The following is a 12,264-nucleotide window of genomic DNA, read 5'->3' as shown; positions in this document are numbered from 1 at the left end:
AAGCAGTCCAAATATTTGCTGTGCCAGCCCCAGAGCATCTATATAACATGACTATCAGCCTTGATACTGGGCTTTCATCTAACATCAATATCACTGTTTGAGATACAATCTCTCTCTTTATTTCTACTATAAAAGCACCAGTTAGATGTTAAGATCAAGGTATGGATCAATGTGAGTCAAACAATGTCCATTCTTAGGTTATCCCTTCAAGCCAGGCTTATGATACATGTAGAATGATACAAAGGAAAAATATTTGCTGTATCTGCTCCAGAGAGAAATATGATCTTTCAGATTCTCAACTCATCAGTTTAGTTATTTGGGGAAGAACGTGAGGTCATACTGTACAAATACTGAGTCTAGCAAGTCGCTCAATAGCTACCAAAAAAACCCCTAAGTTCAGAAACACACTTTAATTTCAATTTCCATTGAAACAGTTACATTAACAGTTTGTAAATCTTTTGTGATACCAGGTTATTTACAGAGCACTTCCCTATACTAATTCCCAAGACTGAAAGGATACCAATATAGTAAATAATACTGGTATTTTAAAGTAATAGAGAAAAATAATATGGCATAAAACAAGGCATTGGGTATGCAGCTCTGCCAATTCAATAATTCATAGTGCAACTGATATATCAACTGACATGGCAGTAGTAACGCTATGGGTGATAATATTATTAATTAAGTGATCCTTGAAGATAATCTCTATGGATTTACTCAGTGAGGTTCCAGCAAACAAATCATCTGCACATGTTCTCTTACTCATGCCTTTATTCTGACAAAAAGAAAGCAAAATATAATGTATTTCCTCTCTTTCAATAAATAAAGTGGATCAAGAAAAGGAGGTATCCCTGGAATCAGGACATGTTTTCAAAGATCTTGCAAAAGAAAAAGTTTCCCTAGTCAGTGGGATGTGTGGATTTACCCCCTAGCTAGCCTCATTGCTCTCAAGATCTTTTTTTAAAGTCTTATCCTAGAGAGAAATAAATCACAGGACTGGGACAGTAACCATGACAGTAAGGTGAAAGCTTAATGGAATCTCTGGATGTCTGTTCACACTAAAAGGAAGAAAGCAGCAAATGAATCCTTCAGTTCCCTCCAGACCATTTGGAACAGACACTTGCCCCCTCTGATTATCTGTCCCCATGGCAGTGACAGTCTTGAAAACAGAAGCAACTGTATTTGAGCCCTAATTCATTAAATGTTTTCTATCATTATAAGGAAAAAGAGGCAATTCTGAGACAACATAAACACAAATCTGTATTATGGGCATGTTTTTAATTGTGCCTCTCTTAGCATTAAAGGGGCACTAGCTGTGATATAAACATATAATTTAATTAAAGTACAAATATTAAACTTTTCTAGAAAAAAATATTAATTTATTGCCCCTTCAAAGCCAAATCACAATTAATACTACAATGATCTATTCAAGCTCACTTAAAACTTATGAAAGACCCAGCTCCTGAGAACAGAAAGCTGCTGACAGTGTTGTCTTGTACCATCCAACAAAACACAGTTAGCTCCCCTCTAGGCATAAGAATCACTTTGCTCTTCGGAAGAGAGCCAAAAGCTCAGAATCCTTGCAGGCAGGAGAGGATAAAAGAAAAAGAAAAAATACCTTCTCCTCTGAATTAGCACAAAGTTTATTATTATTATTATTGAGGGATTATAGAAATGTGTTCTGATACAAAAGTTTTTTTTACAACACATTCTGTTGTGTCAAGAGAAGTACTTATTTTACTCCTGGGGGAAAAAAATGAAAACAAAACTAACAAATAAAATGAAGTGGAAAATTAGTTCCAATGACATTACTTCTAAAGAGGCTGAGAACTTGGACTTGTGAAGTAAATAGGGCTAACGCAAAATACAAATACAAACCTGGCACGTATATGTGTGACACACCTCTACAGAAAGCAGACACTTGTATCTATTTTTGCAACCTTTTCTCAAAGTAAAAAATGCAAAAAAGTAACCTAGATTTGCTACCAATAGAAAGAACAAAAAATCTGAATGGCATTCAAAACTATAAAAACCTTGTATGGCTCAGTTAGCCTGTATTATATTTACAGTTATGAAAACAGCCTGACAGAAAGAAGGAGAGCAGGGAAGAAAAAGCAGTAAATCTGTAACAGTAATTGAGTAATATATAACTGCCTGAATAAACAGGAAAAGAAAACAAAGAGCAGCTTGATCTGAAAGGGAGAGCTTAACCTTTGATACACTAATAAATCTAACAAATACTTAAAACTCAAGCAAACGTATGCTACCTCCACTAAAAATAAACCTTCAAATCTTTATCAAGAACTGCTAAAAAGGTTGCTCATACAGCTGTTTTTCTTCCATGCTAGTAAGAAAGCTCAGCTGAGGGCTTTCAAATAAAACAAAACCTGAATCTGTGCTTCTGGTCATTACTCCCAGTCATGAAAGCAGGTAAAATGCCACTGTCTTTTCAAAGCCTGCAGATGAAGCACCTAGCTCTGCTCATGGCTTTTTCAGCTGCTAGTCTGAACATCAATAGAAGTAAGAATTGTCAATTATCTGAGCTTTGCTGCTGCTGCTTTTTCTCCTGTTCAAAACAATGTTTTTGAAGTAACACTGGAGGCAGGGGCTGGATAGATCTAGAGGCTGGGAAAGGTAAGGAAGAGAAAAGCAGAGCTGCCCAGTTTCACAGCAGCCAGGAAAGAGGCTAATACAGACCCTTCCCTTTTCCCTCAGACATACATGCCTCAAATACAGGTACGTGGGGGTAGATGTAGGTGGGTAACAGATGAAGTGCTGCAGGACAGCACCTAAGAAGCTCTACACTAACAGGGAAGACAAAATCCAACCCCTCTCCTTTTACCTGCTGTAGAAGGCTGGGTTCAACTACAACAGTAGCACTTCCCAGCTGAAAACTCAGATACAGGAAGAATAATTGAGAAAGCATAGCAATGCAACTTTAGAAAGCACTGCAATTTATTTTGATTTTTCCTGCAAGTGTTTTGAATAGAACAAGCTTTCTCCCTTTCAGAAAGTTCTTCATTCACCAGAAACTTTCTCTTAGCAGTTATATCCTTTATCCACCTAGATTAAGTGTTACCAAACTTAAAATATTTTGTACATTCACATAACCCAAAAATAGGAGAATTTATTAAATTAAGAACAGAAATGATGCTAAGTATTGGAAGGGAATGGGATGCAGGAAGTGTTTCCTATCCTGAGCAAGATTAAATAGAAATACCTCTGTGTGTATATGTATATGCATTTATACACAGATGCTATGAGACACATGGTGAATATATATAGAGAGTTCCTACACAGACAACCAGGTCAGCAAATAAGGCACCATTGCTCATTACAGGAAAGAAAGAGAAAAAAAGAGTTAAGTGGAGGCTGAGAAATTGTACTAAACCAAGCATTTTCTTCACTAGATTTCAAGAGAAGCATCTTGGCAGCTAGTATCCAGAAAAGTTTGATGCAATGAAGAGGTTTCTCCCAATATATGAGGACTGTAGCTACAGTTCCCCAAACAGAAACACCGAGCATCTTGGGCTAACACTTCTTGCAAAACTAAGAAATGCTTTGCCACCAGATTCTCCTGCTCATCCTTTACAGCTGCCTTCTCAACATTCACTCTCTTGCCTGCATCTTCCTCAGAAAGCAAAGTGGAAAAACCTTTTACCTTCAGGAACAGGGTCACATTTACTATCTCCTCAAATGCCACTGCTGGAGCCCCAGTCTCATCTCAGGCACTCCGTGAGGGGCAATGAGCGGTACAAAGCAGAGCCACAAGTCCCATCCCAGCTCTCTGCACAGCATAAACCCGACCAGCAGCATTCACAGCCACCTTTGCAGCCACTGACAGCAGGAGCTCCCTCCCCTTTGTCCTACTTTAACTTTACCTCCCTCATTGGTTGGCAGCTCAGGGCCCCAGATGAATGCTCCTATTTTGTCTCCAAACTCATCCCCATCTACACACAAGAGCTGTCATTATCCTCTTTCTCTGCTTATATCTGCACTCTCAAAATCCTCTGCATCCACTTCTCACTAGATTCTTGCACAGGCAAGAAGAAAGGAAGAAAGATATTTCTTTGAAGAAAGCTGGCTCCCTGCATGATGGTAACACCAAAGCTATTTTGGGTACCCACTTCCATTAGAAAGCCTCTGCACTTTCTGTAAAAATGTACAGGCCTTCAGCATTTAAATATAAAGTAAGGGAAAATTATTATTTATATAATAATGATTATAATCATCATCAGTGTGCTCTGAGGAATGTAAAGAAACTTTCCCAATGAATGCTTTGCTCTAACTACTATCATTCACTTCTATATTCACCCCTGCATCCTTTCCAACTTTCTCTACCACAGCCAGATTACAGCCAATATACCTCACCACTGGTTTTAAGGTGCTAACAGACGACACAGTGCCAGCAGAATACTGACTCCTACAAGAAGTTCAACTGAACAGTGGTTCTTAAATTCTGTCTTTGTTGCTGTGAGCAAAGTCCATCTTGGCATTGTGCAGTTATTTAGGAATTTAGTCTATTTAGGTACTACAACATATTTTAATGCCTTCCATGAAAAATGAAACCAGTATACAACATACACGAAACACCCAGAATACACAGCAAGGACTCTACCATATTAAACACTACAAGAATCAACTTTTACAAAGTATTACAAGAAACCAGTGGGGCTTTTTTCCCCAACAAAATTTTAGATCAAAATCTGATGCAAATCAAAGAAATCAGAAAAGCCTTACAGTCTGCATGAAATAACAGCATTCCTCACTTAAAATAATCTCAAAAATCTCATCTGAATTTCTAAGCACCAAATATCAATTTAAAATAAAATAGGCAACAGCTTCTATATCCAGAAATTTACCACTGAAATTTCAGCAGTCTGTTCTCATGGATAAACATCTTTACACACCCTCATCTTTTAGCCAGGGATGGAATTTAAAAAACCTTTTATAGAATTATTACATACTTTGTCTGAAAAATGACAACAGACATTAATTATTCTTCCTCTGTAGAGGCCTATATTTAAGTTCTGACAATTTATGTACTGCCCTACACCTGAATTCTATGTTTCCTCCAAGAGCAAGGACTTACATGCTACTGAGGATATATAATTATTGGTAAATTTTTTTTCCTCACAGCAGGTGTTAGGACAACACAACACAAATATTACTTTTAAGCCATTCTGCTCAGCCTCTAAACAAGGAGAAGGAAAAAATAATAGCTAAAATTGATTACACGACTTTTCTGCTTACCTCCCAGATAGCACAGCTGCTGCTTCTCCATTAATATCAGGTGAGTTTCCTTCAATAGCATACGGAGGTAGAAGGGAGGGTGTGTGTGTGTGCATGGCAAGCTCACTGTTGCTCCCTTCCGCTACTGCTGACATCAGTAAGCCTACCTATTTATAATCCCACCACCTGACCAAACAGCCTACCGAGTACAGCTAGAGATTTGTACAGCTGTAATCCCAACATATCTACTTCAGCCAATTCAAAAGAGAGTATTAAGTAGCTTTGTTATGTCTTCTGTGGCTTTATACCATAAAAAGAATCCAATCCTGTTTTCCGCACCCTTTTATTCACACAAAAGTTTAATGGGAATTTTTAGAATTAGGACTAGTCCTTCCATCCATGCTATTTAGCCTTCCCCATTTCTCTGCCTGTGAGATATCCAACTAAACACCTCAGGTGAGCATATTCTAGGGATTAATGGAATATTTAGACAACAGAGACAAATACCCAAATACATCCAGTTAATTTCATTATCAGTACTACCTACAAAATTACTGAAATTTAAGACTTTAACAAATCAATTTTACAAGCCAAGTACAATATTTATGGTATCACAAAATCAAAAACAACTCAGAAGCATTTAAAGTAGGATAATTTACAGAAGCTTGACCTCATTGTCAATTAAAACCAGAAGCTGCTTAAAAGCAGCTTAAAAGCAATTCTTGATTCAGTTACCTCTTCCCAAAGTCAGCCCTACTGCATTCAGCCATGGGAGGGCTGCTTGCAGCCGAGTCTGCCCAAGGACGGGGAAGGAATGCAGTCAACAAACTCTTAGGGCAAGTGCTGTCATCACTGGCAACGTCCTCCAGGTTTCTATCATTGGTACATGTTGCTTCCAGATCTGTATCAGGCCACAGTGTGTTTCGAAGTGGCTTGAGTAGTGCTTCAGTGAGAGGAAAACACCTGTGTGAGTGCCTGTGTGCTGAGTAAACAACATTACTGACAGTTCCTTACCTAACCTTTCCTACCCGAGAAGTTCTACCACCAGCATTCATCCCACATTAATGCCAGACAAAACAGAAATCTAAGTCAGCTTTGCCTAAACGTGTGTAAGGCTGAATGAAACAATTAGCTGAATCAGTTGTGTTCCAAGTCAAATGCACTCTGCAACCAAACTTCAATAGTTAACAATAAAAGAATAAAAATCCTGTTGCTTGATTGATAAACTGGAGGGGGCAATAATGCAGATGCAGCCAGGCTTCCAGGACAAGACTGCCTGCAGGAAAGGTTTGGTGCACACAGGGTTATCAGTGTTGGCTAAAACACCAACATATTTCCTGTGACTGCTATATCCCACACAGGACACAGTATTTGAGATACTCACTTGGAAGCTTTAATTATTATCTGGGTCTAAAAGCGACAGCTAGAAATATACAATGAATACTCACAGTAATAAACCCTCTGGTTTTGTTTTTTTTTTAGTCCCTCTGTTATCTTGCGGTTATTTTACATGCAGTTTATCTAGTTAGCAATATCCTCCTTATAGCTTTCTTAGATTAAGCAGTAAATTTATCACTGCTGAAAAATCATGGGGCTTTCATTCAGGGAGTGACAAAGAGAATTTAATACCACAGACCACAAGTAAGTGCCCAACATCTCAGATAACCTGAAAGGACAGAAAGGTTTCCCATTTCTACAAGTATGTACATGGCCATTTTCCCTTCACCTGACAGAGACTACTTTTACTGTTTCCCCAGTATCACTCAGCATAATTACTTGCTTTTTGAGGTTTTGTTTTTGTGTTTTAAGTTTCCAGAACACTTGTAGAAGGGAAATGGCAATATTAAAAGATGAGGAAGGAGGAGAACTTACATTTAGGAAAAAAAAGAAAACTACCATATAAAGGAATGGAATTTAAAAGTTTTGTTTAGAATTTGGTTTAGAATTTTAAAGTGCTTCTCATTTTTTTCATAAAGCATCTTCTTAAATTACAAATTCTGGCATTGCTGTGTAAAAACAGTTCCTAAACAAACATCAACTGAATAGTATCAGCAATGAATGTATGCACTATAAACTGCAATTTATTTTATAATTTCTCATGTGTACATTTAAAAGAAGCAAAAGAATTCTATTTTGCTAAATAGAATGACAGTATAGGGCTAAATACAAAACACTTCCCAGAGAGGTCCCTGTACAGGTCACATTTAAAAACAGATCTTTCATGCTTTTAATCCATAGAATTGTTTCCAAGACCAAAAAGTTAAAACTTGTATGTACTAGTGTGGAAAAGAAACCAAAACTTTCCCAGTACTTATTCTGAGATCTTTAATAATTTCAGATTCATCTATGATTACCCAGAGTATTTAGTACCTTTGCAATGGGGATAAAAAAAACACCCCAAACCACAACTCCAGAAGCCCAATGCCCTGTTACAACTCAATGAATGTGTATCAATAATCTGTGTATGCAAAAGCTTCCCAGAATAATCTGGTTTTAAAAATCCCCAATAGAGACATATCTGTGAAGCTGGGAACACTTTGAACCTACTGTCTCTATTGTTATAACAAAAGACCGTTTTTTAAAACTATCTGATATTTCATCTAACACTAAAATAATAATGATTATTTTTTTAAATAATATCCATGAGAAACTGAAGTCTGAAAGCAGCAAGAATAGCAGGAAACACAGATTACCAGGGTAAGAATGGCATTCTTCCAGATTAAATTCTTGCTTTATTAAATACTCTGTTTCTTCAGTTGCTTTGTACCTACTGAGCTGACATCTCAACTGTGATGGACCAACACAGTAAAGTCTCCAGGGAAAGGCAAATAGAATTGGAAAAGAGAGCATAGACAAGAGGCTTTCAAATGGCTTGGAAACCGACCAAGAACTTCTTTTTCTTATGCAAGTCATACATCAGTGAGGAAAGCTGATTTTAGATTGTATCATCACTCAACAATAAGTGGGACTTAATTATTTTACCATTAGTTAACATTTGGTTTAAGGATTTCATGCATCACCATTAGAGAATTCTGCTGCATGTTCTCCTTTCACTTACTTGGAACAGTTAGAACATGACAAATTGGTGCAAGGACAAAAAGTAAATGTAAGAACACAATGACATGGTCTCAGCTCTCATGTCCCTTAAGCCATATCTCACCTTTGACCATCTCTCTTGATTCTCTCTGAACCTTCTGTTTACTACATCCCTGTGGATATGGCAGAGACCAGAACCATGCACTGTATTGTCACCAGAGACTTATACACTGGTGAAATCCTGGCTTCCCTTTTGTTCTCTGTTCCTTTGCTAATGTGCATGGCAAACTGATTTGTAGTAATCTATCAAAAATGAATTTAATCTCATTTTATTATCCATTTAGTTTTGAAATCTTTTCTGCAAGTCCTCAGTCATATCTCCTCTTATCACAATGTATAATAACTTTTTACTGTCATCAAAATGTGACCTTGCTATTCAGCTGCTTTCTTAGATTATTAACATATTGATCGAGGAGTTCCAGCACAAATCCCTATGGAACTCCGAGGTAGCATGGCCTCACCTTCACAGCAGAACACTTCCCATCTCGCTGTTCTTATTGGGGCAAATTACATAGCCACGCAAGATTTACTGTCTTATGCCATGTTTGTTTAGTTTCCTAAAGAGCTTTGGGGTACAGACCAGGAGAAGTTTTTTAAATGACAAGCACGACTGTGCCAGTGGGCTTTTCCTCATACATTTGGTCAGCACAGCTCCTATATTGTTTTCTCTTTCCACAGCCTTAAGACATTTACATTGTATATATACTGCTACATCAAAGAGTTCCTCATTTCATTCTAACTGCGCTTGTTGCATGAGTCCGCAGAGAAACAGATTTTTATTGTTAAATTCAGCCACTAAATTTAGTTTGTCCCAAATAAGGTAAGAGCCCTCAACAAAGCTGTCCTAGCTGCTGTGCAAATCCAGAACAAAAAACAGAGTGCCTACTGAGAAAACATCTGTGGACCAAAGGACAAGCCTGTATTTTGGGCTGCCTGTTGACAGTATGACTTTGATAAATTGGTGCCTGACCTTTTCACTTCTCTACTTCTATTACAACCTTTTACCCTCATTTTAACATTATAGATCCAACTAACACAAAAGGTAATATGCAAACACTAGCACATTTTTTGACTTTACTGAGTCATTATTTCATCACAGCTGCAAAGGATCTGCCTCACTATTCCAAAATTGTTACAGTATTCTCTTCTGTGACAACTCTCTGTCCCACCCCTCTAAGAGCAAGTTCTGTAACTTTTTCCATGGGACCACCACCTTCTCCTCACCTACAGCTCCACTTGCTTTACACCATTACACCTACAAACTTCTGACAATCAAGAATCCATAATATTTCTTGGTAAGTGCAGGGTAATACATGACAACTTCCCTCATTGTTAAGGTCAAAGAGAATGAGAAATCAAGAGACTTGGGATAGCTTGTGACAATTAAGCTCTACAGAGGAACACAAGGGTTAAGGTAAAAGTTTCAAACTCCCCAGCCTCTGATAAGCAAAATGCTTCAATTCATGCTTACTAGGTCAGAGAATAAGAGCATACTAAGAGATGTTATCCAGAGTTTTGTTCACTTAAAACCAAAAAGAACTGCATATTGCAAGACAATCCTCAACTTCTGAGTTTTGGTGATTCAGACATACTTGAGAGAACATGACATTAAAATCAAGAGGTCATTAACCACCCAGAAATTATCATTTTGGGAAGTCAGCATCTCCTCCCCCCAGGTACACACGTTACAGAAATGTCTCAGTGAACCAAATACATCGCTTAAGGAGTAAATGACACGTTACTACATGTTTGCTAGGTAGTACTGACATGGGATTAATGGCAGAACAAAAGATAAGAAATAAGAGACAACCAGGGTTGTAAACTGGGGGATTTTTTTCCAATATTTTTCATGTCAATTTGATATAGCTAGGTAACAGATGGTATATTATGTTTTTCCTGCCTTAACACAATTTAAAAACAAGTTACAGATGGCTATAATGAAATCCTCATTAACACACTTATATTTTCAGAGTTCAGTATAGCAATAATGAAACTTTCAGGTCTGGAATTTCCTGTTGCTTAATTAGTGGTTAGGTTAATAGCCTGAGGAAGTGCACAACCCAAAAAGTTTCCTTATTTTTTAATCATATAATTACTATATTCATATTTCTGGGAAAGCTCTCAAGATAGATTTAATATCACAGTAAAGCCACCTTTATAGCTCTCCCTCGTTTCGTGAAAAAACTGTATTATTTTATTTAGCAGAGCACGTGGGCAGGAAAGCCATGAACAGGCTTAATTCAGCTGCCTCTGGGAAGTTTCAACTTGTTTTTATTTTGAAGATACCAACTTAGAGAATTCTGCCAATACACATTACACCAAACATCCTCTACAGAAAAGCTAGGATCAACAGCTATGGATCTATTGCTACAATGTTATCACAAGATCATTGATTAGTGCTTTAATAATTACTTTTTTTTTTAAATCCCAGTTTATAATCATCTACCAAAGCTTGAAATATGACATACTGTTAACAGCATACTGCAATATCCCTAAATCTCTGATGTAGAAAGAGGAAAAATAGAACAACCATGAATCTTGCACTCGGGTTACTTCCATAAGTTAAGCTACTGCCAGCTGTCAGTTGTGTTATTCAACAGTATGGTTAAAATAGCAGTGAAAGATGTGGAATTCAGCACTGAAGCCCCTCTGGCTGTCAGTAACCACATACAGGTTACTAACTGGTACCACCGTGCCCGCACTGCTGTGCTCTGTCCTGCACAATGCAAGGCAAAGGCTGCAGCCAAAGCCATGCCCTGGCCCAGCCGTGCCTTGGCCGGGCGGTGCAGCCACACCTCCCAGTAACCCACACCCACACACGGTGCTGCACAACAAGGAGCATGGTGCCTTGGCACAACTGAGTCCCAAAATATTATTGAGTGCTGCTGATGATTTTTTTTTTTTCCTTTTTAACTGCCATCACCAAAAAACTAAATTGAGACATTGTCACACCCTTGTTACCAAGCACAAATGGAAACAACCATGCAGCTCTTTGAAGTGCTAGAGCTTCAAAAGAGGATAGCCACTGCCAAAACATCATGAAAGCAACATAATGTGGAAAATCTGACTTGCAACTGAAGTTACATAGTTAAAAAGAGACAGTATTCAAATATTTAGAAGTTGTAATGCTGGAAATATCTTTTAAGCCCAGCAAACTCACTTATGACAAAGAATAGCAGGGAAAGAGAATTTGGATTCTCTAAGAAACACATAATCATCATTATTATTATCATTATTATAATTATTATTATTAGTCTGTAAGATTTTGTAGCCCTCCAATTTCTTCAAAACCTATTTTGATATTAAGGAGAATTGAAGCACTATTATCTTAACCAGTAGAAGTAGGAGCCAAGTAGTGCAAAGACTTTCTAGAACACTAAATGTCACTACTGGCTTCAACAGTCAAGTACACCCAGAAACGAACTGAATAAACCCAGAGTGTTTTTAGAGGTCTGAGCACTACAGCTCCAAACAGAGTTACTTAAATCACTACCAGAGGCCTAGAAAGCCAATAAAATATCTAACAGATAAAATAAAGCTCCAGCAATGATTTTCTCCTGGAAAAATCCCATATTTTAATTCAGAAACTTTCAGATCCAGTTTCACACAGAAGTTTCCATAATCATATCCATTCCTTGACAGAACAGTCTGTACTGTGACAGATCTTTCTACAGCAGTAAGAAAATTAGATGTAGCTTTAGTAAGAAGTTAAACAAGTTTCTTGTTCTGAATATTTACACAGAGTATAACATGGTTTTTATAAACCTGTAACTCTGGTCAAGCTCAGTAACACTCGCTCACCTCCTTCCAAAAGAAAATGTTAAAAATAATTGCAGTGTTTCAATCCTAAACAGCAGTTTGTGAAGCAAGGACACCTTGTGTTTCCTTCACCCAGCACTCTCTCACTTCATTCTTCAGAATAGTGCATCTGGTGCA

General features: G+C 37.6%; 1 protein-coding gene across 11 annotated transcripts in view; it reads right to left on the bottom strand.

Moving 5' to 3' along the window:
* The window catches only part of COBLL1 (cordon-bleu WH2 repeat protein like 1), a 78,784-nt gene that overhangs the window by 41,112 nt on the left and 25,408 nt on the right, over positions 1-12,264 (bottom strand). The window contains exon 1 of one of the 11 annotated variants that reach the window (XM_064434671.1): positions 3,662-3,795. The exons of the other annotated variants lie outside the window; for them this stretch is intronic. The gene's annotated coding sequence lies outside the window, so the exon portion shown is untranslated. Of the gene's footprint in view, positions 1-3,661; positions 3,796-12,264 lie in introns of those variants that run through there. 11 annotated transcript variants of the gene reach the window in all.

The sequence above is a fragment of the Passer domesticus genome, chromosome 10 (genome assembly GCF_036417665.1).
Source record: "Passer domesticus isolate bPasDom1 chromosome 10, bPasDom1.hap1, whole genome shotgun sequence".
In the NCBI taxonomy this organism is placed as follows: Eukaryota; Metazoa; Chordata; class Aves; order Passeriformes; family Passeridae; genus Passer; species Passer domesticus.
Note: the sequence above shows the minus strand (reverse complement) of the source record. Positions and strands in the feature narration are given on the sequence as shown.